The sequence below is a fragment of the Scyliorhinus torazame genome, chromosome 6 (genome assembly GCF_047496885.1).
Source record: "Scyliorhinus torazame isolate Kashiwa2021f chromosome 6, sScyTor2.1, whole genome shotgun sequence".
Taxonomy (NCBI): Eukaryota; Metazoa; Chordata; class Chondrichthyes; order Carcharhiniformes; family Scyliorhinidae; genus Scyliorhinus; species Scyliorhinus torazame.
This window is the reverse complement of record NC_092712.1, coordinates 301,904,653-301,925,670: the sequence shown is the minus strand read 5'-3', so window position 1 is coordinate 301,925,670 and position 21,018 is coordinate 301,904,653. Positions and strand designations below refer to the sequence as shown.

At 58.5% G+C, this 21,018-nt stretch overlaps 1 long non-coding RNA gene across 1 annotated transcript in view; it reads left to right on the top strand.

Annotated features, from left to right (window-relative positions):
* The first annotated feature begins 3,678 nt into the window (after positions 1 to 3,678).
* Positions 3,679 to 21,018, top strand: part of LOC140425822 (uncharacterized) — a 32,225-nt gene continuing 14,885 nt past the window's right edge. The window contains exons 1-2 of the long non-coding RNA XR_011948034.1: positions 3,679 to 3,895; positions 8,710 to 8,776. This is a non-coding gene — a long non-coding RNA (uncharacterized lncRNA). The remainder of the gene's footprint in view (positions 3,896 to 8,709; positions 8,777 to 21,018) is intronic.

Sequence of the window (21,018 nt, the reverse complement as noted above, 5' to 3'; positions counted from 1 at the left end):
TGTCCGGTATTTCGTCTTCCTGGGCAGTGCTGTCCCGGGTAGGGGTGTCCCGGGTAGTGGTGTCCCAGGTAGTGGTGTCCCGGGTAGTGGTGTCCCGGGTAGTGGTGTCCTGGGTATTGGCGTCCTGGGTAGTGGTGTCCCGGGTAGTGGTGTCCCGGGTAGGGGTGTCCTGGGTAGTGGTGTCCTGGCTCGGATGTGACGGGGGCCTGTGGCTGCCCCCCTTGTTGCTGGGTGGTCGCTCCCGCACGTGACGGGCGTGTCGTCTCCCTGTTGCTCCAGGTCTCTCCGTCTCCCGTGGCCTCCGAGGGGCATCCTGCGGGTGTCGCATGCTGGAGGGTGCGGGTCTCTCCGTCTCCCGTGGTGTGCGAGGGGCATCCTGCGGGCGTCGCATGCTGGAGGGTGCGGGTCTCTCCGTCTCCCGTGGCCTCCGAGGGGCATCCTGCGGGCGTCGCATGCTGGAGGGTCCGGGTCTCTCCGTCTCCCGTGGCCTCCGAGGGGCATCCTGCGGGCGGTCTGCATCTGCGGGGATGGGTGCCTGGATGTTTGGTCCTGCGATACACAATGAAGCATGCATGGTTAGACATCAGGCAGTGATGAGGTGATATGGGGGAGGGGGATATAGGGGAGGGGGGATATGGGGACGGGCTGTCGGTGGCTCACTTGCTACTACGCCCCCGACCTCTGCATCAGCAACCTCCCGGTCCTCAGGTCCGCCAGCCAGTTCCAGGGCCCTTTCCTCGTGTACGGTCAGTGGCCTCTCATCAGTGGGGCCTCCTCCAGTCCTCACATGCTCCCTAGTGTTGTGTGCGCGCTTATCCTGTGGGGCGGGGGGGTGGCAGGGGTAAAAGGCAACACTGTTAGGCAGGTATATGGATGCACGCCATCGGTTGCGCGTGCATTGCAGAGGTTAAGGTTAGGGCTGGATTCACTTGGGGATATGGGGGATATGGGGGAGGGGGGGATATGGGGGATATGGGGGAGGGGGATATGGGGAGGGAGGGAAATGGGGGATATGGGGGAGGGGGGATATGGGGGTGGGGGGATATGGGGAGGGGGGATATGGGGGAGGGGGATATGGGGGGATATGGGGGAGGGGGGATATGGGGGAGGGGGATATGGGGGAGGGGGGATATGGGGAGGGGGGATATGGGGGAGGGGGTATATGGGGAGGGGGGATATGGGGGATATGGGGGAGGGGGGATATGGGGGAGGGGGATATGGGGGAGGGGGGATATGGGGGAGGGGGGGATATGGGGGAGGCTCACCCTGCCTGCTCTGACGAGGTAGTTCACCTTCTTGTGGCACTGGGTGCCTGTCCGTGGTGTCAGGGCCGCAGCGGTGACGGCCTCTGCCACTTCCCTCCACAGACGCCGGCTGTGGCGTGGGGCAACTCTGCGGCTGTGCCCGGGATACAGGGCGTCCCTCCTCTGCTCCACCGCGTCCAGGAGCGCCTCCACATCCCGTGACTTGAACCTCGGGGCTGAGCGGCGGCCAGCCATCCAGTCGGGTGTTGCGGTCGGGTGTTCCGGTCGGGTGGGGGGGAGCAGCGCGGCCTTATGAGCCGTCACGCCGTGCGGCGCGTATGACGCTGCACGGCGTGAACCACTGCGCAAGCGCGGATCCCGTTACGTCGCTGCTAGCCCATTTCGGGCCGGAGACTTTCGACCCATTTTTCCGACGTGACGCAAGTCGGATTTGCGCCATTTTTTGCGCCGATCGGCGGACTTTCCGCTGATAACGGAGAATTTCGCCCATGTTGTCAAGAACGGCCAGGCAGAAAAAGCACAGCAGGGTAACCATAGGTTCTTTGAATATTAACCCATCTACAAATCTTTAGAAATAGTGAGAAAACTGATGATAGGGGAGGAAAGATTTTTTTCCAAATAAAGCAAAATACTGCAGCTGCTGGAAATCTGAAATAGAAAGATAAAATGCTCGAAATAGCCAGAAGTTCGGGGATCTGTGGTGAGGGAAACAGAGTCAATGATTCAGGATAATGGCCTTGCAATGGCCTCGCTATCGCCTGTTGTACATTATCACACAAAGGCAAAATAGCTCCTGCATTAGAACCAAATCAACGATTTATAATAGATTTGTAATAGAATTTACAGTGCAGAAGGAGGCCATTCGGCCCATCGAGTCTGCACCGGCTCTCCGAAAGAGCAACCTACACAAGCCCATGCCTCCACCCCATCCCCGCAACCCAGTAACCCCAGCAATGTTTTCTTTTTTGGACACTAAGGGTAATTTATCATGGCCAATCCACCTAACCTGCACATCTTTGGACTGTGGGAGGAAACCGGAGCACCCGGAGGAAACCCACGCACACACAGGGAGAACGTGCCGACTCCGCACAGATAGTGACCCAAGCCGGGAATCGAACCTGGGACCCTGGCGCTGTGAATCAACTGTGCTATCCACTGTGCTAATGTGCTGCCCACTGATCAAGAAGGTTAATTCTGTTTCTCTCTCTACAGATTGCCTGACCCACTAAGCACTTCCAGTATTTTCTGTTCTTATTTTTGTGAAAGGTTACTTCTGCTCTGTCAGTTGTTCAATTTTTCCTCAGTAATTGGTGGTGAAACTTCTAGGTTGGATTTTGTCAATATTAAATATTTTATAAACGTTTATTAGCTCGGTCAGCTCAGTTGGCCGGGTGGCTGGTTTGTTTTGCGTAGCGACGCCAACAGTTCAGGGTCAATTTCCGTACCGGCCAAAGTTACTCATGAAGGCCCCCGCCTTCTCAACATTGCTCCTCGCCTGAGGTGTGGTGACCCTCAGGTTAAATCATCACCAGTCAGCTCCCTCGCCAAAGGGAGAGCAGCCTACGGTCTTCTGGGTCTGTGGGGCCATTTCGCTTGCTGTGTCAAATGAGTTGGGAGTGTTCTCAAACACCACGAAAAGCTATCCTTAGTCACAAATTACGAGTCATTCAGCGAATGATATGGAAAGAGAAAATATATTACTTTGTTATATTAGGAGTGCTGATGGGGCTGCTGCACTTTGTGGGGGCAGTGTAGATGGGGCTTTTCTATTTGTCTATCGCTCACCTGGGAGTTGATACTGACATTGAGTGCTTGAAATGGGAGGAGTTCTATTCTCCAGTATTAAAATCTCTTCCCGCAATTAGCACAAACATTTAATTTGTAAAAATTAGCTCACGAGTAAAATTAACAAACATACGATTATTTTAAAAATCCAGGTAAAGCAATGACTTTGTGTTGAGTATTGCTGAAAAAATATGTTTTGTCAAAGCTTTTCGTCTTGCACTCATCAGGACAATCACAGGTAAACCAATGTTAGGGGAAACTACAACTTTACACCATGTGAGAAGAGAGTGTTTATTGGTTGGCAAGTGGACTCTGATTGTTAGAAGCGGTGCCATGGTAAACACACCAATCAAAGGTGACTGACAGTTAACTGCCAAGCATTGTTTGAAAATTTAAATCAGGCTGTTTTAAATAAGACTTTGCCCTGAGGAATGAGCGACTGAATGGCTACCATTTATTCTGTTGGTTTGTGTTGGCTTGATTGGGTTATTCCTAATGCACTGGGCAAAATAAGGCATTTAAATATACACCATAACCTCACTAGTCCAGAAATTTATTGTTCAGAAATACCAGTTGTCCAGAAGGTTTTTTGCGCAGACTCAAGCAACTCGTGTTTTAGTACAGTACTTTGGTAGTGGAAACATGGATGATACAGTATTTGGATAAGTAAAACAATTTTTATTATAGCTTTATCATATTTTATTACTATTTTATTTATTCCAGTAAATATGTATATCCATAGTGTTTTCAGGTTCACACTCGGGGATTAGGCATTCTAAAGACGTTCTGAAGAGAATTCTGAAGTCCAGAATTGATATTGTCCCAAGCGTTCCAGACTGGCGAAGGTACAGTGTACTAAGAATTTATAATTTACTAAGAAACGTACTGTTGTTTACCAATGAAACTAATAAATGGTTCTGTATAATTTTTTTAAAGTAATTTCAGTCATTTAAAATCTGATTCCTCAGATTCACTCTTAGTAAAATGCTTTTATTTTATGATAAGCTGTTTATCAGCTGCGTTGATAAAGCTGAACAGGGTTATCACTCTCAAATACATCAAAAAGGTTTTCTGTTGACCTTGAGAGCCAGAGATGGGATAGAAAAAAATAGTCATTTAACTCATTACCCCATGGGGCACGATTCTCCGAGCCTCCGCGCCGAAATCGCGATCGGCCCGGGGGCGGAAAATGGGCATCACACCCGAGATCGGGTCCGATGCCGCTACCCGGAGAATTGCTGCCAATCGCGTGGTCGATGTGGTGCCAGTCGGGGGACATTGAAAGAGGACCCCGCGGCGATTCACCAAGTGCAGCGGGCCGAGTTCCCGACGGCGTGGTTTTCTCATGGTCCCACCCGTCCGGAACTCGGCATGGCGGCTGCGGCCTCAGTCTGCGGCCGCCCTGGTGGGGGGCGGAGGGATCATTCACCGGGGGGGGGGTGAGGGCCTCCAGGACGGCCCGGCTACCGATCGGAGGCCACCGACCCATGGGCTCTCGCGATCTCGGGGGCCTATCTTCTTGGTGCCGGTCCGCGGTGTGGGTCCGCCACGCCGCGCGGGGCGGCCGCTGCAGGCCGCTGGCGTGCGCATGCATGGACCCCCGACCGGAAGTGCAGGGCCCCCAATCGGCAGCCGGAGCTATGTGGCCTCCTGCTAGTCCCCTTTAGGTAAGTGAATCGCTCCGGACTTTCTTCAGGAAAGTCCGGAGTGATTCGCCTGCGTTTTTTCGCGGGAGTGGGGACATAGCCCCATTATTGGAGAATCCCCCCCCCATCTTCCACGTGATCATTTACAACATATCACAGTTCTAAACATTTTTATTACGTATTGACAAAAACTATTTCTGACTAAGATGAACATAAAAGAACATAAATATAATGATAAGACCTGGTAGTGTCGAGCTGCAAGGACTATCAGCTGAAGTCCTGCCTCCTCAGTTCTTAACCCTTCATATGTGGGACCAAACACAAGCTTTGGTTGCATCCCTCCTCGGACTGCAAGGCCATTGGAGGAGTCCAATCGCCTTCCCTCCGAGGAGATGGTGCCGTCAGTCCAACTCAATGATGCCAATACTGCGGGGGGTTGAGACCTTGGTGCAGGACGTGCACTGCATGGCAGGAAATGCCCACTCCTTGGCTGCGGGCATGACTTCCATGGCTGAGAGCTTCAACTGCATGGTGCCGCGCTGGTGGGAATCCACGAGTGGCTGCACCAGAGGACGGCAGATTCCGCTCCATTCCATGAAGGAGCGCAGGAGTTCCCGGTCACCAGAAGGTAAGTGGAGAATACTCTCTTCCACTCCTGACTTGTGCCTTGCAGATGGTGGTCAGGGTTTGGGGGTCAGGAGGTGAGTTACCGCGGGATTCCAAACCTTTGACCTGTTCTTGTAGCCACAGGATTTATATAGAAAATCCAGTTCAGTTTCTGGTCAATGGTAACTCCCAGGATGTTAACTGGGGATTCAGCAATGACAATGCCCTTGAATATCAAGGCGCGATGGTTAGATCCTCTTGATTGAGTTGGTCATTGCCTGGCACTTGTGTGGCACAAATGTTACTTGTTACTCATCAGCCCACGCCTGGATATTGTCCAGGTCTTGCTGCATTTGGACATGGACTGCTTCAGTATCTGAGAAGCCGCGAATGGTGCGGAACATTGTGCAGTCATCTGAGAACATCCACACTTCTGACCTTCTGCTAGAATTGAGGTCATTGATGAAGCAGCTGAAGATGGTTGGGCCTAGGGCACTACCCTGAGGATCTCCTGCAGTGATGTCCTGGAACTGAGATGATTGACCTCCAACCACCACAACCATTTCCCTCGGTGCCAGGTATAACTCCAACTGGCAGAAGATTTTCCTCCTGATTCCCATTAACTCCGTTTTGCTAGGGCTCCTTGATGTCATAGTCAGTCAAAGGCTGTCTTGATGTCAAGTGAAGTCACTCTCACCTCACCTCTGCATTCAGTTCTTTTGTCCATCTCTGAACCAAGGCTGTAATGAGGTTCGGAGCTGAGTGACCCTGACGGAACCCAAACTCAGCGTCGCGAGCAGGTTATTGCTGAGTGTGTTCCGCTTGATAGCACGCTCATGACCCCTTACTTCACTTAGGTAGTGGACTGATGGGCTAGTAATTGGCCGGGTTGGATTTATTCTGTTTCTTGTGTACAGAATATACCTGGATATTTCTCCACATTGCTGGGTAAATGCCAGTGTTGTAGCTGTACTGTGGTTAGGGACGTAGCAAGTTCTAGAGCACAAGTCGCCAGTACTATTGCCGGAATATTGTCAGGGCCCATAGCATTTGCAGTATCCAGTGCCTTCAGCCGTTTCTTGATATCAAATGGAGTGCATCGAATTGACTGACACCTCTGATGCTGGGGACCTTCGGAGGCGGCTGAGATGGAACATCCACTCAGCACTTCTGGCTGAAGATTGTTACAAATGCTTCAGCCTCATCTTTTGTACACATGCGCTGAGCTCCTCCATCAATAAGAATGGGGATATTTGTGGAACCTCTTCCTCCAGTGAGTTGTTTAATTGTCCACCACCATTCATGGTGGGATGTGTCAGGACTGTAGAGCATAGATCTGATCCTGGAATGTTAGCATACCTGGAATGTTGGTATACTTGGAATGTTAGTCTGTTTGGGATGTTAGCTTACCTGGAATGTTAATCTACTTGGAATTTTAGTATATTCTAGATGGAATGCTAGCATATCTGGAATGTGAGTCGACTTGGAATGTTAGCCTACTTGGAATGTTAGCCTACCTGGAATATTGGCCCACTTGGAAATGTTATCCTACTTGAAATGCTAGTCTACCTGGAATGTTAGCATACCTGGAATGTTATTTTGCTTGGAATGTTAGTCCACAGTCCAAATATGTACAGGTGAGGTAGACTGGCCACGCTAAACTACCCCCTAGTGCCCAAAGATGTGTCGGCTAGGTTACATGGTTGCAGGGATGGGGCAGGGGAGTGGGCGTGGCTAGGGTGCTCTTTTGGACAGTCGGTGCAGGCTTGATGGGCCAAATGGCCTCCTTCTGCACTGTAGGGATTCTATGATTCTATGATATTCTGCATGGAATGTTAACATTGCTGGAATGTGAGTCTACTTGGAGTGGTATCCTGTTGTTTAAGAAACGGGCAAAGGATAACCCAGGAAACTACAGACTTGTCAGCTTGACATCAATAGTGGAGGTGGATTCCGGAGGAGATTTCACAAGAGAGCTGGATATATATTTGAAAGTGGTTAATTTAGCGGGCTACGGAGATAGAGCTGGGGAATGGGACTATCTGGGTTGCTCTTTTGGGAGCCGGTGCAAGACAGGATGGGCCGAATGGCCTCCTTCTGTGCTGTAAATAGCAAACAATAACAAACCACAATCTGGAATGCTCGCCTATATGGAATACTTGCTTACCTGGAATGGTGAGTCGACGTGGAAAGTTTGTCTACTGAATGGTGGCTGGTCAGCTGTGCAGAGGAACATCAAATACTCTGTGATGAGTTTCCCCTATGCAGATAAAATTGCCATAAACTTCTGGCTGATGAGAATCAAATGCCACTTTCCAACTCATGTATTTCATAATCCTGTCAGTGTTATTTCAAAATTAATTTGATAACAACAATGTTAAGTCCCACCTCCTTTTGGAAACAAATGCTTACATTCAAACGGCAATGGGAAACTGGCCATAAAGGGTTATTAGCACTCATTGCTCCTCGGACCAATTAGCTAATAAAAAACAGAAAGCATGATCATGTAACCCATGCATAATTGCAAATTTGTTTCACAAGATAAGCACTCAACTTACAATTTAAATTAAGTACTGTTGTGATTTTGAGGGGTCTGTCCCGTGGGATTTGCTTAAGTCATTTTTTGGCCAAAGTGAAAATTGAAAGCTTTTGTATTGAACCTAGCAGGGAATTGCCCCCATTTCCTCATAGTAACAAGTCATTCAATAGCGAATTGAATCAAATTATGTTAATTTTTATCTCAACAACTAGAAATTAACCACTTGACCTTGTAGTTTATGGAAAATGAACAGTATACGTTGAGCTTCATTCATATTACAGAAATGATTAGCACATTTACAAGAGGGAAATCCGTTTATGTTTTATCGGACATAAAACGAAGGGGTATTTTTTTTAAAACAGCATAATCTTACGTAAATAGAAGTAAAGCAATACTTTCACGGCCGCTCGAATGGATGTCCTGCAATAAAATAGAGAACAATAATGGAATGATCTTAAGAGGGCGGCAGGATTAAAGCTGTTTCCACAGATGTGCCATACAAGGAAAAAAACGTAGAACTTGGATACAAAAGAGATATAAAGATTTCAGGGGTTATAGATTTCAGGTATATTGCTCATCTAGTGTTGGATATAACAACTTCCTCACCAGCAGATTCTTTCTTGTTCTATATAAGAATTTATTTGGTTTTACTTGAAGGATAGTGTTGACGTGAATGTTGTCCCCCTTTTACCACCTCACCGTTTTTTAGTTCTGTTTCTCAGCAGAGAGCATTTTCGCCTCTGAGTCAGATGGTTGTGCGTTCAAATCCCAGTCCAGATGTTTGAACATAACATCTTGGCTGACACCACAGTGCAGCACTGCCTCCTTCACATGAGATGCTTAAACTGAGAATCTGTCTGTCTCCCAGGCGGACCTTATGGCACTACAGGAAGAAGAGCAACGGAGGTACCCGTGATCCCTTGCTTCAGTGACAGGTACGGCTACAATAAGTGGAGGGTTTTACTTCTGAGCAAATTCTCGTTGATGCTACACTCAGCCACGTGCTGCCTTGTTATCAAGGCCAGTTATGCTTACCTCTTCTCTCGGAGTTAACTCTTTTTGTCCATGTTTGGATCGTGGATGTGACAATGTCTGGAGCTGAGGAAACCAGGAAGAGTCTAAACTGGATATTGGTGAGTAGGGTGTTGTTTGATTACATTGTCCATCAGTGATGAGTGAGATTAGGAAGGAGATATGTAAAATATTAGTAATAATTATTATTAGTATTAGTGGACACTGAGGAGGTGCCAATCGTTTTTTTTTAAATTCATTTATGTGACGTGGGTATCTCTGACGAGGCCAGCATTTATTGCCCATCCCCAGTTGCCCTTCAGAAGGTGGTGGTGAATTGCCTTCTTGAACCGCTGCAGCCCTTGAAGTGTAGGTACACCCACTGTGCTGCTAGGGAGGGGGTTGCAGGATGTTGCCCCAATGACCATGAAGGAATGGCGATATATTTCCAGGTCAGGGTGGTGAGTGACTTGGAGGGGAACCTCCAGGTGGTGGGGTTCCCAGGTATCTGCTGCTCTTGTCCTTCTAGATGGTAGCGGTCGTGGGTTTGGAACGTCCTGTCGAAGGAACCCGAGGCAGTGCATCTTGTAGATGGTACACACAACTGCCCCTGTTCGTCAGTGGTGGAGAGATTGAATGTTTGGGGCAGGGAAAGAAATCACGCAGGCTGCTTTGTCCTTGATGGTGTTGAGCTTCTTGAGTGTTGTTGGAGCTGCACTCATCCAGACAAGTGAAGAGTATTCCATCGCACCCTGACTTGTGCCTTGTAGATGGTGGACAGGCTTTTGGGGGGGCGGGGGGGTGAGTTACTCACCGTAGGATTCCTAGCCTTTGACCTGCTTCGTAGACACAGTATTAATATGGCGAGTCCAGTTCCGTTTCTGATCAGTGGAACCCCCAGGATATTGATTATGGGGGATTCAGCGATGGTACCGCCATTGAATGTCAAGGGGCGATGGTTAGATCCCCCCTTATGGGAGATGGTCATTGCCTGGCACTTGAGTGGCACAAATGTAATTTGCTACTTGTCAGTCCAAGCCTGGATTTTATCCAGGTCTTTCTGCATTTGGACACCAACTGCTTCATTGTCTGAGGAGTCACGAATAGTGTTGAACATTGTGCAGTCATCCGCAAACATCCCCACTTCTGACTTTAAGATGAAAGGAAGGTAATTGATTAAGCAGCTGAAGATGGTTCGACCGAGGACCCTACCCTGAGGAACTCCTGCAATGATGTCCTGGAGCTGAGATGATTGACCTCCAACAGCCACAACCAACTTCCTTTGTGCCGGGTACGACTCCAACCAGAGGAGAGTGTTCCCCCTGACTCCCATTGACTCCAGTTTAGCTAGGGCTCCTTGATGCCATCCTCAGTCAAATGCTGTCCTGATGTAAAAGGCAGTCATTCTCACCTCACCTATGGAGGTCAGCTCTTTTATCCATGTTTGAACCAACGCTGTAACGAGGTCAGGAGCTGAGTGATCCTGGCGGAACCCAAACTGAGTGTCCGTGAGCAGGTTATTGCTGAGTAAGTGCTGTCTGATAGCACTGTTGATGCCCCCTTCCATCACTTTGCTGAAGATAGAAAGTAGACTGATAGGATGGTAATTGGCTGGGTTGGATTTGTCCTGGGCGGGATTCCCCTGTCTCTGACGCCGAAATCACGTTTGGTGATCGGCCGGAGAACCCACGTTGGCGCCGAAATCGCGGGTGGTGCCGCCTTTCTGATACTCCGCCCCCTCCAAAACGGCGTACTCCAGGAGTACGCCATACGCAGTCGGGACGGCCTCAGGACGTTAGCTGAGCCCCTCCCCCGATGCTCCGCCTCCTATGGGCCGAGTTCCTGACGGCGTCGGTCACTCATGGTATTTATTTTCGGGAACTTGGCGTGGCGGCTGCGGACTCAGTCCAGGGCCATCACCATCACAGTCGGGGGGGGGGGAGCCGATCCGTGGTAAGGGGTGGTCCGGGGATGGTGAGCATGGCCAAAGGTGGCACTATTTGGCAGGCCTGGACTGCGTGCGGCCGGCGCCATGCTGCACGGCGGGACCGCTGCAGGCCGCCGCCGTGCGAATGCGCGGCCACGGACCTGCCAATTGTCTGGCCATATCCACAGTCAGAGCCGGGTGCTCTACGCTGCGTGCCTGCTAGCCCCCCACCAGACGGAGGATCGGTGGCCAATGTGTGCCATTTTTTCGGTCGTAAAACACCACCGTTCCCATGCCGGCGTCAGCACTTAGAATCGGAGAACCCAGCCCCCTGTTTCTTGCGTACAGGACACATCTGGGCAACTTTCCACGTTGCTGGGCAGATGCCAGTGTTATAGCTGGACTGGAACAGCTTGGCTAGGGGTGTAGCAAGTTCTGGAGCACCAGTCTTCAGTACTATTGCCAGAATATTGCCAGGTCCCAGGCTGGGGCTCCAGGGCCAGAGGCCTCCGCAGTGCCAGGCACCGGCGGAGTAACAATAATCTTTATCAGTGTCACAAGTAGGCTTACATTAACACTGCAATGAAGTTACGGTGAAAAGCCCCTAGTTACCACATTCCGGCACCTGTTCGGGTCCAGGGAGGGAGAATTCAGAATGCCCAATTCACCCGACAAGCACGTCTTTCGGGACTTGTGGGAGGAAACCGGCGCACCCGGAGGAAACCCACGCAGACACGTGGAGAACGTGCAGGCTCCGCACAGACAGTGATCCAAGCCGGGAATTGAACCCGGGTCCCTGGTGCTGTGAGGCAACAGTGCTAACCACTGTGCTACCGAGCCGAGGAAAGGGGGGGAGGGGTGGAGGGGGATGTTGGGAGCAGGGTCCGCAGTGCCAGCCAGCGCCATCGTATGGCCCGCTGTACCTGGTTGGGCACGGGGGGTACAAACCTTGCTAACATGTCGGCCTTTCACCCCCTGCAGACGATGGATATTGGAATACAACCAGCAAAGGAGTCCTTCCTCCTAGTCACCGCAGCACTGGGGGGTGCACTGCGGCTGTACGAGCTGCGACTGCTCAAGGAGGAGGAAGCTGCAACAGCGGAACCTGCCCCAGAGGAACAGGAGGCAGCCAGTGAGGATGGAGAGCCGGCCACCCAACAGGCGAGGAGGAGGAGGTGCAAAGGAGGCGCCGAATGAGGCTTTGCGTGTACCAGCAGCGCCTGTCATTCGAGGACCTGCCGGACTGGGCATGCTGAAGACTCCGGTTGGGCAGGGGGTCAATGTGACATATGTGCCGGATCATGGCACCTGCCACTGTGGGGGAAATGGGGAGGACACCCACTTCTGGTGGCCGTCAAGGTGACGGTCGCCCTGAAGATTTACACCATGGGGTCCTTCCAGGCATTGAGTGGGGACCTGTCCGGGATTTCACAGACCTTGGTGCACAGGTGCATCCATGCCGTCACGGATGCCCGATATACCCAGTTGGCATAATACACCCATTTCAATGTGGACAGAGCGCGCCAGGATGCCTGGGCAACGGGGCTCACCGCCATCACCGAGATGCCCCAGCTACAGGCCTACGAGAACCTGCAGATGACAGGCTGCACTTCACAAACTGGAAGGGTACCAGAGGGAGGTGGCCCAGTCGCAGGGGGAGGTGGCCCACTCGCAGAGGGAGGTGTCCCAGTCGCAGAGGGAGGTGGCCCACTCGCAGAGGGAGGTGGCCCAGTCGCAGAGGGAGATGGCCCAGTCGCAGAGGGAGGTGTCCCAGTGGCAGAGGGAGGTGGCCCAGTCGCAGAGGGAGGTGGCCGAGTCGCAGAGGGAGGTGGCCCACTCGCAGAGGGAGATGGCCCAGTCGCAGAGGGAGATGGCCCAGTCGCAGAGGGAGGTGGCCCAGTCGCAGAGGGTGGTGGCCCAGTCGCAGAGGGAGGTGGCCCAGTCGCAGAGGGAGGTGGCCCAGTCGCAAAGGGAGGTGGCCCAGTCACAGAGGGAGGTGGCCCAGTCGCAGTGGGAGGTGGCCCAGTCGCAGAGGGGGGTGTCCCAGTCGCAGAGGGAGGTGTCCCAGTCGCAGAGGGAGGTGGACCAGTCGCAGAGGGAGATAGCCCAGTCGCAGAGGGAGGTGTCCCACTCGCAGAGGGAGGTGGCCCAGTCGCAGAGGGAGGTGGCCCAGTCACAGAGGGAGGTGGCCCAGTCGCAGAGGGAGGTGGCCCAGTCGCAGAGGGAGGTGGCCCAGTCGCAGAGGGTGGTGGCCCAGTCGCAGAGGGAGGTGGCCCAGTCGCAGAGGGAGGTGGCCCAGTCGCAAAGGGAGGTGGCCCAGTCACAGAGGGAGGTGGCCCAGTCGCAGTGGGAGGTGGCCCAGTCGCAGAGGGAGGTGTCCCAGTCGCAGAGGGAGGTGTCCCAGTCGCAGAGGGAGGTGGCCCAGTCGCAGAGGGAGATAGCCCAGTCGCAGAGGGAGGTGTCCCAGTCGCAGAGGGAGGTGGCCCAGTCGCAGAGGGAGGTGGCCCAGTAACAGAGGGAGGTGGCCCAGTCGCAGAGGGAGGTGGCCCAGTCGCAGAGGGAGGTGGCCCAGTCGCAGAGGGAGTTGGCCCAGTCGCAGAGGGAGGTGGCCCAGTCGCAGAGGGAGGTGGCCCAGTCACAGAGGGAGGTGGCCCAGTCGCAGAGGGAGGTGGCCCAGTCGCAGAGGGAGATGGCCCAGTCTCAGAGGGAGGTGGCCCAGTGGCAGAGGGAGGTGGCCCAGTCGCAGAGGGAGGTGGCCCAGTCGCAGAGGGAGGTGGCCCAGTCGCAGAGGGAGGTGGCCCAGTCGCAGAGGGAGGTGGCCCAGTCGCAGAGGGAGGTGGCCCAGTCGCCGAGGGAGGTTGCCCAGTCGCAGAGGGAGGTGGCCCAGTCGCAGAGGGAGGTGGCCCAGTCGCCGAGGGAGGTTGCCCAGTCGCAGAGGGAGGTGGCCCAGTCGCAGAGGGAGGTGGCCCAGTCGCAGAGGGAGGTGGCCCACTCGCAGAGGGAGGTGGCCCAGTCGCAGTGGGAGGTGGCCCAGTCGCAGTGGGAGGTGGCCCAGTCGCAGAGGGAGATGGCCCAGTCGCAGTGGGAGGTGGCCCAGTCGCAGAGGGAGGTGGCCCAGTCGCAGAGGGAGGTGGCCCAGTCGCAGAGGGAGGTGGCCCAGTCGCAGAGGGAGGTGGCCCAGTCGCAGAGGGAGGTGGCCCAGTCACAGAGGGAGGTGGCCCACTCGCAGAGGGAGGTGGCCCAGTCGCAGTGGGAGGTGGCCCAGTCGCAGTGGGAGGTGGCCCAGTCGCAGAGGGAGATGGCCCAGTCGCAGTGGGAGGTGGCCCAGTCGCAGAGGGAGGTGGCCCAGTCGCAGAGGGAGATGGCCCAGTCGCAGTGGGAGGTGGCCCAGTCGCAGAGGGAGGTGGCCCAGTCGCAGAGGGAGGTGGCCCAGTCGCAGAGGGAGGTGGTCCACTTCCCGTGTTCCATGGCCATGATCATGCAGACCCCGGTCGAGACGAGAGCGAACCTTCCCCCCCCCCCCCGCTCCCCCCCCCCCCCCCCCCCCCATCCGCTCCCCCCCCCCCCACCCCACCCCCGCACTGGAAATCCCCTTCATGTTTCCTACCTGCTTCAGTACGGGTGCGGGCGCTGGGTTGGTACTAGATGCGGACTGGCCCATGGGATGGAGGATGATAACAATCCCCTCTGGGGTGAGTGCTGGTGCTCCACATCGTTTGATGTCTGACGGTGGCACTTCCCACCGTCCACCTGGGTGATCCCTACTTGTGAACTGGGCATTCCATCACACGGTGCCTTCGAATCCCTGGGGTGGCAATGGCGGTGGTGGTGGGGGGGGGGGCACGACACTGGCTGAACTGCAGTCCCCAGGCCAACTCCATCCACAACGTTCGTCCATTTTCCCTGCCCCCGCATCCCCTTCTGCTGCCAGAGCAGCCCACCCCTCACACCCTTCTGACAGAGCACCGTGGAAGGTTGTAACGTTATCACAGGTGTTTAATGTGAACAAATATATACAGGTTTGTGTCCTAGCCCCTAACGCTAATCTGTGCCAACTTAACTGGTGTCTACTGTTCTGGCCTTATGGGCCCTAACATTACATCTAGGTGGATCCCCAGAGGTGACCCTGTTCTGCCTGCTGCCCATGTGATGTGCCAGGGACAGGAGGGGGAGCAAGGCACCGCGGTGTTCCGGCACCTGCCCTGCAGGAGTCACCGGCACGGGGCCCCATCACATTCCCCTCCTTCAGATACCCGCTGACCCCCAGCCTACTCCATGGGACAGGGGTGCGAGTGGAACTAACCCCTGAGGCTCCCGCGCCACGTGGCACTGCCAGTCCTGGGGGCCCGCTCTCGTCTCGACCAGGGTCTGCATGCTCATTGCCATGGAACACAGGGGGCGGGATTCTCCGACACCCCGCCGGGTCGGAGAATCGCTGGGGGGGGGGGGGGGGGGGGGGGGGGGCGTAAATCCCGCCCCCGCCGTCCGGCAAATTCTCCAAAGGGTGAAAAGTCGGCGGGGCGTCAATCGCGCCGCCCGCCTCGGCGAATGGCAGGGGCGGGCGCGAGACAATGGACTCCGGGGCTGCCCATATTCTCCCGGCCGGATGGGCCGAAGTCCACGGGTCACTTCGGCGTAAATCAAAACACCTTTTTAACGGCGTCAACCGGTGCTGATGGTTGATGCCGTCCAGCGTGGAGGTATGTCATGGCCTGGGGGGTGGCCGCAGGAGAGGTGATTACGTGGCCGCAGTCTGTGTGTGGGGGGCAGAGGTGTGTGTGGGTGAGTGTGTGGCGGGGGGGGGGGTGGGCTTCGGGGGAGTGCCGGGGAAGGGGGGGTGAGTGCCGGCGAGGGGGGGGGGAGGGATGAGTGCCAGGGACAGGGGAGATGAGTTCCGGGTACGGGGGGGGTGAGGGCCAGGTACGGGGGAATGAGTGCCGGGTCGGGGGGGGGGGGGGGGGGCGGTGAGTGCCGGGTACGGGGGGGTGAGTGCCGGGTACGGGGGGGGGGGCTGAGTGCCGGGTACGGGGGAGTGAGTGCCGGGTACGGGGGGGGTGAGTGCCGAGTACAGGGGAGTGAGTGCCCGGTACGGGGGGATGAGTGCCGGGTGCGGGGGGGTGAGTGCCGGGTACGGGCGGATGAGTGCCGGGTACCGGGGGGTGAGTGCCGGATACGGGGGGGGGTTGAGTGACGGGTACAGGGGGGTGAGTGCCGGGTATGGGGGGATGAATGCCGGGGACGGGGGGGTGAGTGCCGGGTAAGGGGGGGGTGAGTTCCGGGTATGGGGTGTGAGTGCCACGTATGGGGGGATGAGTGCCGGGGAGGGGGGATACGTGCTGGGTGGGGGGGGGGGTGTGAATGCCAGGGACGGGGGGATCAGTGCCGGGTACAGAGGGATGAGTGCTGTGTACGGAGGGATGAGTGCCGGGTACGGGGGATGAGTGCTGGGGACGGGGGGATGAGTGCCGGGTACGGGGGATGAGTGCTGGGGACGGGGGGATGAGTGCCGGGTGCGGGGGGGTGAGTGCCGGGTACGGGCGGATGAGTGCCGGGTACCGGGGGGTGAGTGCCGGATACGGGGGGGGGGTTGAGTGACGGGTACAGGGGGGTGAGTGCCGGGTATGGGGGGATGAATGCCGGGGACAGGGGGGTGAGTGCCGGGTAAGGGGGGGGGTGAGTTCCGGGTATGGGGTGTGAGTGCCACGTATGGGGGGATGAGTGCCGGGGAGGGGGGATACGTGCTGGGTGGGGGGGGGGTGTGAATGCCAGGGACGGGGGGATCAGTGCCGGGTACAGAGGGATGAGTGCTGTGTACGGAGGGATGAGTGCCGGGTACGGGGGATGAGTGCTGGGGACGGGGGGATGAGTGCCGGGTACGGGGGATGAGTGCTGGGGACGGGGGGATGAGTGCCGGGGTACGGGGGGGTGAGTGCCGGGTACGGGAGGGTGAGTGCCGGGTACGGGGGGGGGTGCGTGCCGGGTACGGGGGGGTGAGTGCTGGGTACGGGGGGGTGAGTGCTAGGTACGGGTGGTGAGTGCCGGGTGGGGGGGGGTGAGTGCTGGGTACGGGGGGGGGTGAGTGCCGGGTACAGGATTGGGTGCCGGGTAGGGGGGGTGAGTGCCAGGTGGGAGGGGGTGAGTGCCGTATTCGGGGGGGTGCCAGGTACGGGGGGGGGAAGAGTGCCGGGGAGGGTGGGTGAGTGCCGGGTACGGGGTGTGAGTGCCGGGTACGGAGGGATGAGTGCCGGGGAGGGGGGATAAATGCTGGGGATGCGGGGGTGAGTGCGGCGGGGGGGGGGGGGGGGGTGGGGTGGGGGGGGGTGGGGGGTGAGTGCCAGGGACGGGGGGATCTGTGCCAGGTACGGGGGGGTGAGTGCCGGGTACGGGGGGTTGAGTGCCGGGTACGGGGGAGTGAGTGCCGGGGAGGGGGGGATGAGTGCCTGGTACGGGGGGATGAGTGCCGGGTACGGGGGAATGAGTGCCGGGTACGCGGGGAATGGGTGCCGGATACGGGGGGGGGTTGATTGCCGGGTACGGGGGATGAGTGCCGGGTACGGAGGGGTGAGTGCCGTGTACGGGGGGATGAGTGCCAGGTACGGAGGGGTGAGTGCCGTGTACGGGGGAATGAGTGCCGGGTACGCGGGGAATGGGTGCCGGATACGGGGGGGGGGTTGATTGCCGGGTACGGGGGATGAGTGCCGGGTACGGGGGGGGGGGATGAGTGCCGGGTACGGGGGGGCGGTGAGTGCCGGGTACGGGGGGTGGGTGCCGGGTAGGGGGGTGAGAGCCAGGTGGGAGGGGGTGAGTGCCGGGTACAGGGGGATGAGTGCCGGGTACGGGCGGGTGAGTGCCGGGTACGAGGGGATGATTGCCGGGTACAGGGGGGGTGAGTGCTGGGGACGGGGGGATGAGTGCCGAGTACGGGGGGTGAGTGCCGGGTACGGGGTGTGAGTGCCGGGTACGGAGGGATGAGTGCCGGGGAGGGTGGATAAATGCTGGGGATGGGGGGGTGAGTGCGGGGGGGGGGGTGAGTGCCAGGGACGGGGGGATCTGTGCCGGGTATGGAGGGATGAGTGCCGGATGCGGGGGAATGAGTGCTGGGTACGCGGGGGATGAGTGCCGGGTACGGGGGGTGGAGTGCCGGGTACGGAGGGATGAGTGCCGGGTGTAGGGGAATGAGTGCCGGGTACGGGGGGTGAGTGCCGGGTACGGGGTGTGAGTGCCGGGTACGGAGGGATGAGTGCCGGGTGCGGGGGAATGAGTGCCGGGTACGGGGGGGGGGTGAGTGCCGGGTACGCGGGGGATGAGTGCCGGATACGGGGGGGTGGTGAGTGCCGGGCACAGGGGGATGAGTGCCGGGTACGGGGGGGTGAATGCCGGGTACGGGGGGATGAGTGCCGGGTACGGGGGGTGAGTGCCAGGTACGGGGGGATGAGTGCCGGGTACGGGGGGGTGAATGCCGGGTACGGGGGGATGAGTGCCGGGTACGGGGGGGTGAGTGCCAGGTACGGGGGGGTGAGTGCCGGGTACGGGGGGGTGGTGAGTGCCGGGCACAGGGGGATGAGTGCCGGGTATGGGGGGATGAGTGCCGGGTACGCGTGGGATGGGTGCCGGATACGGGGGGGGCTGATTGCCAGGTACGGGGGATGAGTGCCGGTTATGGGGGGGGGTGAGTGCCGGGTACGGGGGGGGTGAGTGCCGGGTACGGGGGGTGGGTGCCGGGTAGGGGCGGTGAGTGCCAGATGGGAGGGGGTGAGTGCCGGGTACAGGGGGATGAGTGCCGGGTACGGGGGGTGAGTGCCGGGTACGAGGGGATGATTGCCGGGTACAGGGGGGGGTGAGTGCTGGGGACGGGGGGATGAGTGCTGAGTACGGGGGGTGAGTGCCGGGTACGGGGTGTGAGTGCCGGGTACGGAGGGATGAGTGCCGGGTGCGGGGGAATGAGTGCTGGGTACGGGGGGGTGAGTGCCGGGTACGCGGGGGATGAGTGCCGGATACGGGGGGGTGGTGAGTGCCGGGCACAGGCGGATGAGTGCCGGGTACGGGGGGGTGAATGCCGGGTACGGGGGGATGAGTGCCGGGTACGGGGGGGTGAGTGCCGGGTACGGGGGGATGAGTGCCGGGTACGGGGGGGTGAATGCCGGGTACGGGGGGATGAGTGCCGGGTACGGGGGGGTGAATGCCGGGTATGGTGGGGTGAGTGCCGGGTACGGGGGGGTGGTGAGTGCCGGGCACAGGGGGATGAGTGCCGGATACGCGGGGGATGGGTGCCGGATACGGGGGGGGGGGTTGATTGCCGGGTACGGGGGATGAGTACCGGGTACGGGGGGGGTGAGTGCCGGGTACGGGGGGGGGGTGAATGCCGTGTACGGGGTGTGGGTGCCGGGTAGGGGGGGTGAGTGCCAGGTAGGAGGGGGTGAGTGCCGGGTACAGGGGGATGAGTGCCGGGTACGGGGGGGGTGAGTGCCGGGTACGAGGGGATGATTGCCGGGTACAGGGGGGGTGAGTGCTGGGGACGGGGGATGAGTGCCGAGTACGGAGGGATGAGTGCCGGGGAGGGGGGGATAAATGCTGGGGATGCGGGGGTGAGTGCGGGGGGGGGGGGGGTGAGTGCCAGGGACGGAGGGATCTGTGCCGGGTATGGAGGGATGAGTGCCGGGTGCGGGGGAATGAGTGCTGGGTACGCGGGGGATGAGTGCCGGGTACGGGGGGGTGGAGTGCCGGGTACGTGGGGGTGAGTGCCGGGTACGCGGGGGATGAGTGCCGGATACGGGGGGGTTGATTGCCGGGTACGTGGGGATGAGTGCCGGGTACGGGGGGGTGGTGAGTGCCGGGCACAGGGGGATGAGTGCCGGGTACGGGGGGGTGAATGCCGGGTACGGGGGGATGAGTGCCGGGTACGGGGGAATGAGTGCCGGGTACGCGGGGAATGGGTGCCGGATACGGGGGGGGGTTGATTGCCGGGTACGGGGGATGAGTGCCGGGTACGGAGGGGTGAGTGCCGTGTACGGGGGGATGAGTGCCAGGTACGGAGGGGTGAGTGCCGTGTACGGGGGAATGAGTGCCGGGTACGCGGGGAATGGGTGCCGGATACGGGGGGGGGGGTTGATTGCCGGGTACGGGGGATGAGTGCCGGGTACGGGGGGGGGGGTGAGTGCCGGGTACGGGGGGGGGTGAGTGCCGGGTACGGGGGGTGGGTGCCGGGTAGGGGGGGCGAGAGCCAGGTGGGAGGGGGTGAGTGCCGGGTACAGGGGGATGAGTGCCGGGTACGGGCGGGTGAGTGCCGGGTACGAGGGGATGATTGCCGGGTACAGGGGGGGTGAGTGCTGGGGACGGGGGGATGAGTGCCGAGTACGGGGGGTGAGTGCCGGGTACGGGGTGTGAGTGCCGGGTACGGAGGGATGAGTGCCGGGGAGGGTGGATAAATGCTGGGGATGGGGGGGGTGAGTGCGGGGGGGGGGGGGGGTGAGTGCCAGGGACGGGGGGATCTGTGCCGGGTATGGAGGGATGAGTGCCGGATGCGGGGGAATGAGTGCTGGGTACGCGGGGGATGAGTGCCGGGTACGGGGGGTGGAGTGCCGGGTACGGAGGGATGAGTGCCGGGTGTAGGGGAATGAGTGCCGGGTACGGGGGGGTGAGTGCCGGGTACGGGGTGTGAGTGCCGGGTACGGAGGGATGAGTGCCGGGTGCGGGGGAATGAGTGCCGGGTACGGGGGGGTGAGTGCCGGGTACGCGGGGGATGAGTGCCGGATACGGGGGGGTGGTGAGTGCCGGGCACAGGGGGATGAGTGCCGGGTACGGGGGGGTGAATGCCGGGTACGGGGGGATGAGTGCCGGGTACGGGGGGTGAGTGCCAGGTACGGGGGGATGAGTGCCGGGTACGGGGGGGTGAATGCCGGGTACGGGGGGATGAGTGCCGGGTACGGGGGGGTGAGTGCCAGGTACGGGGGGGTGAGTGCCGGGTACGGGGGGGTGGTGAGTGCCGGGCACAGGGGGATGAGTGCCGGGTATGGGGGGATGAGTGCCGGGTACGCGTGGGATGGGTGCCGGATACGGGGGGGGCTGATTGCCAGGTACGGGGGATGAGTGCCGGGTATGGGGGGGGGTGAGTGCCGCGTACGGGGGGGTTGAGTGCCGGGTACGGGGGGTGGGTGCCGGGTAGGGGCGGTGAGTGCCAGATGGGAGGGGGTGAGTGCCGGGTACAGGGGGATGAGTGCCGGGTACGGGGGGGTGAGTGCC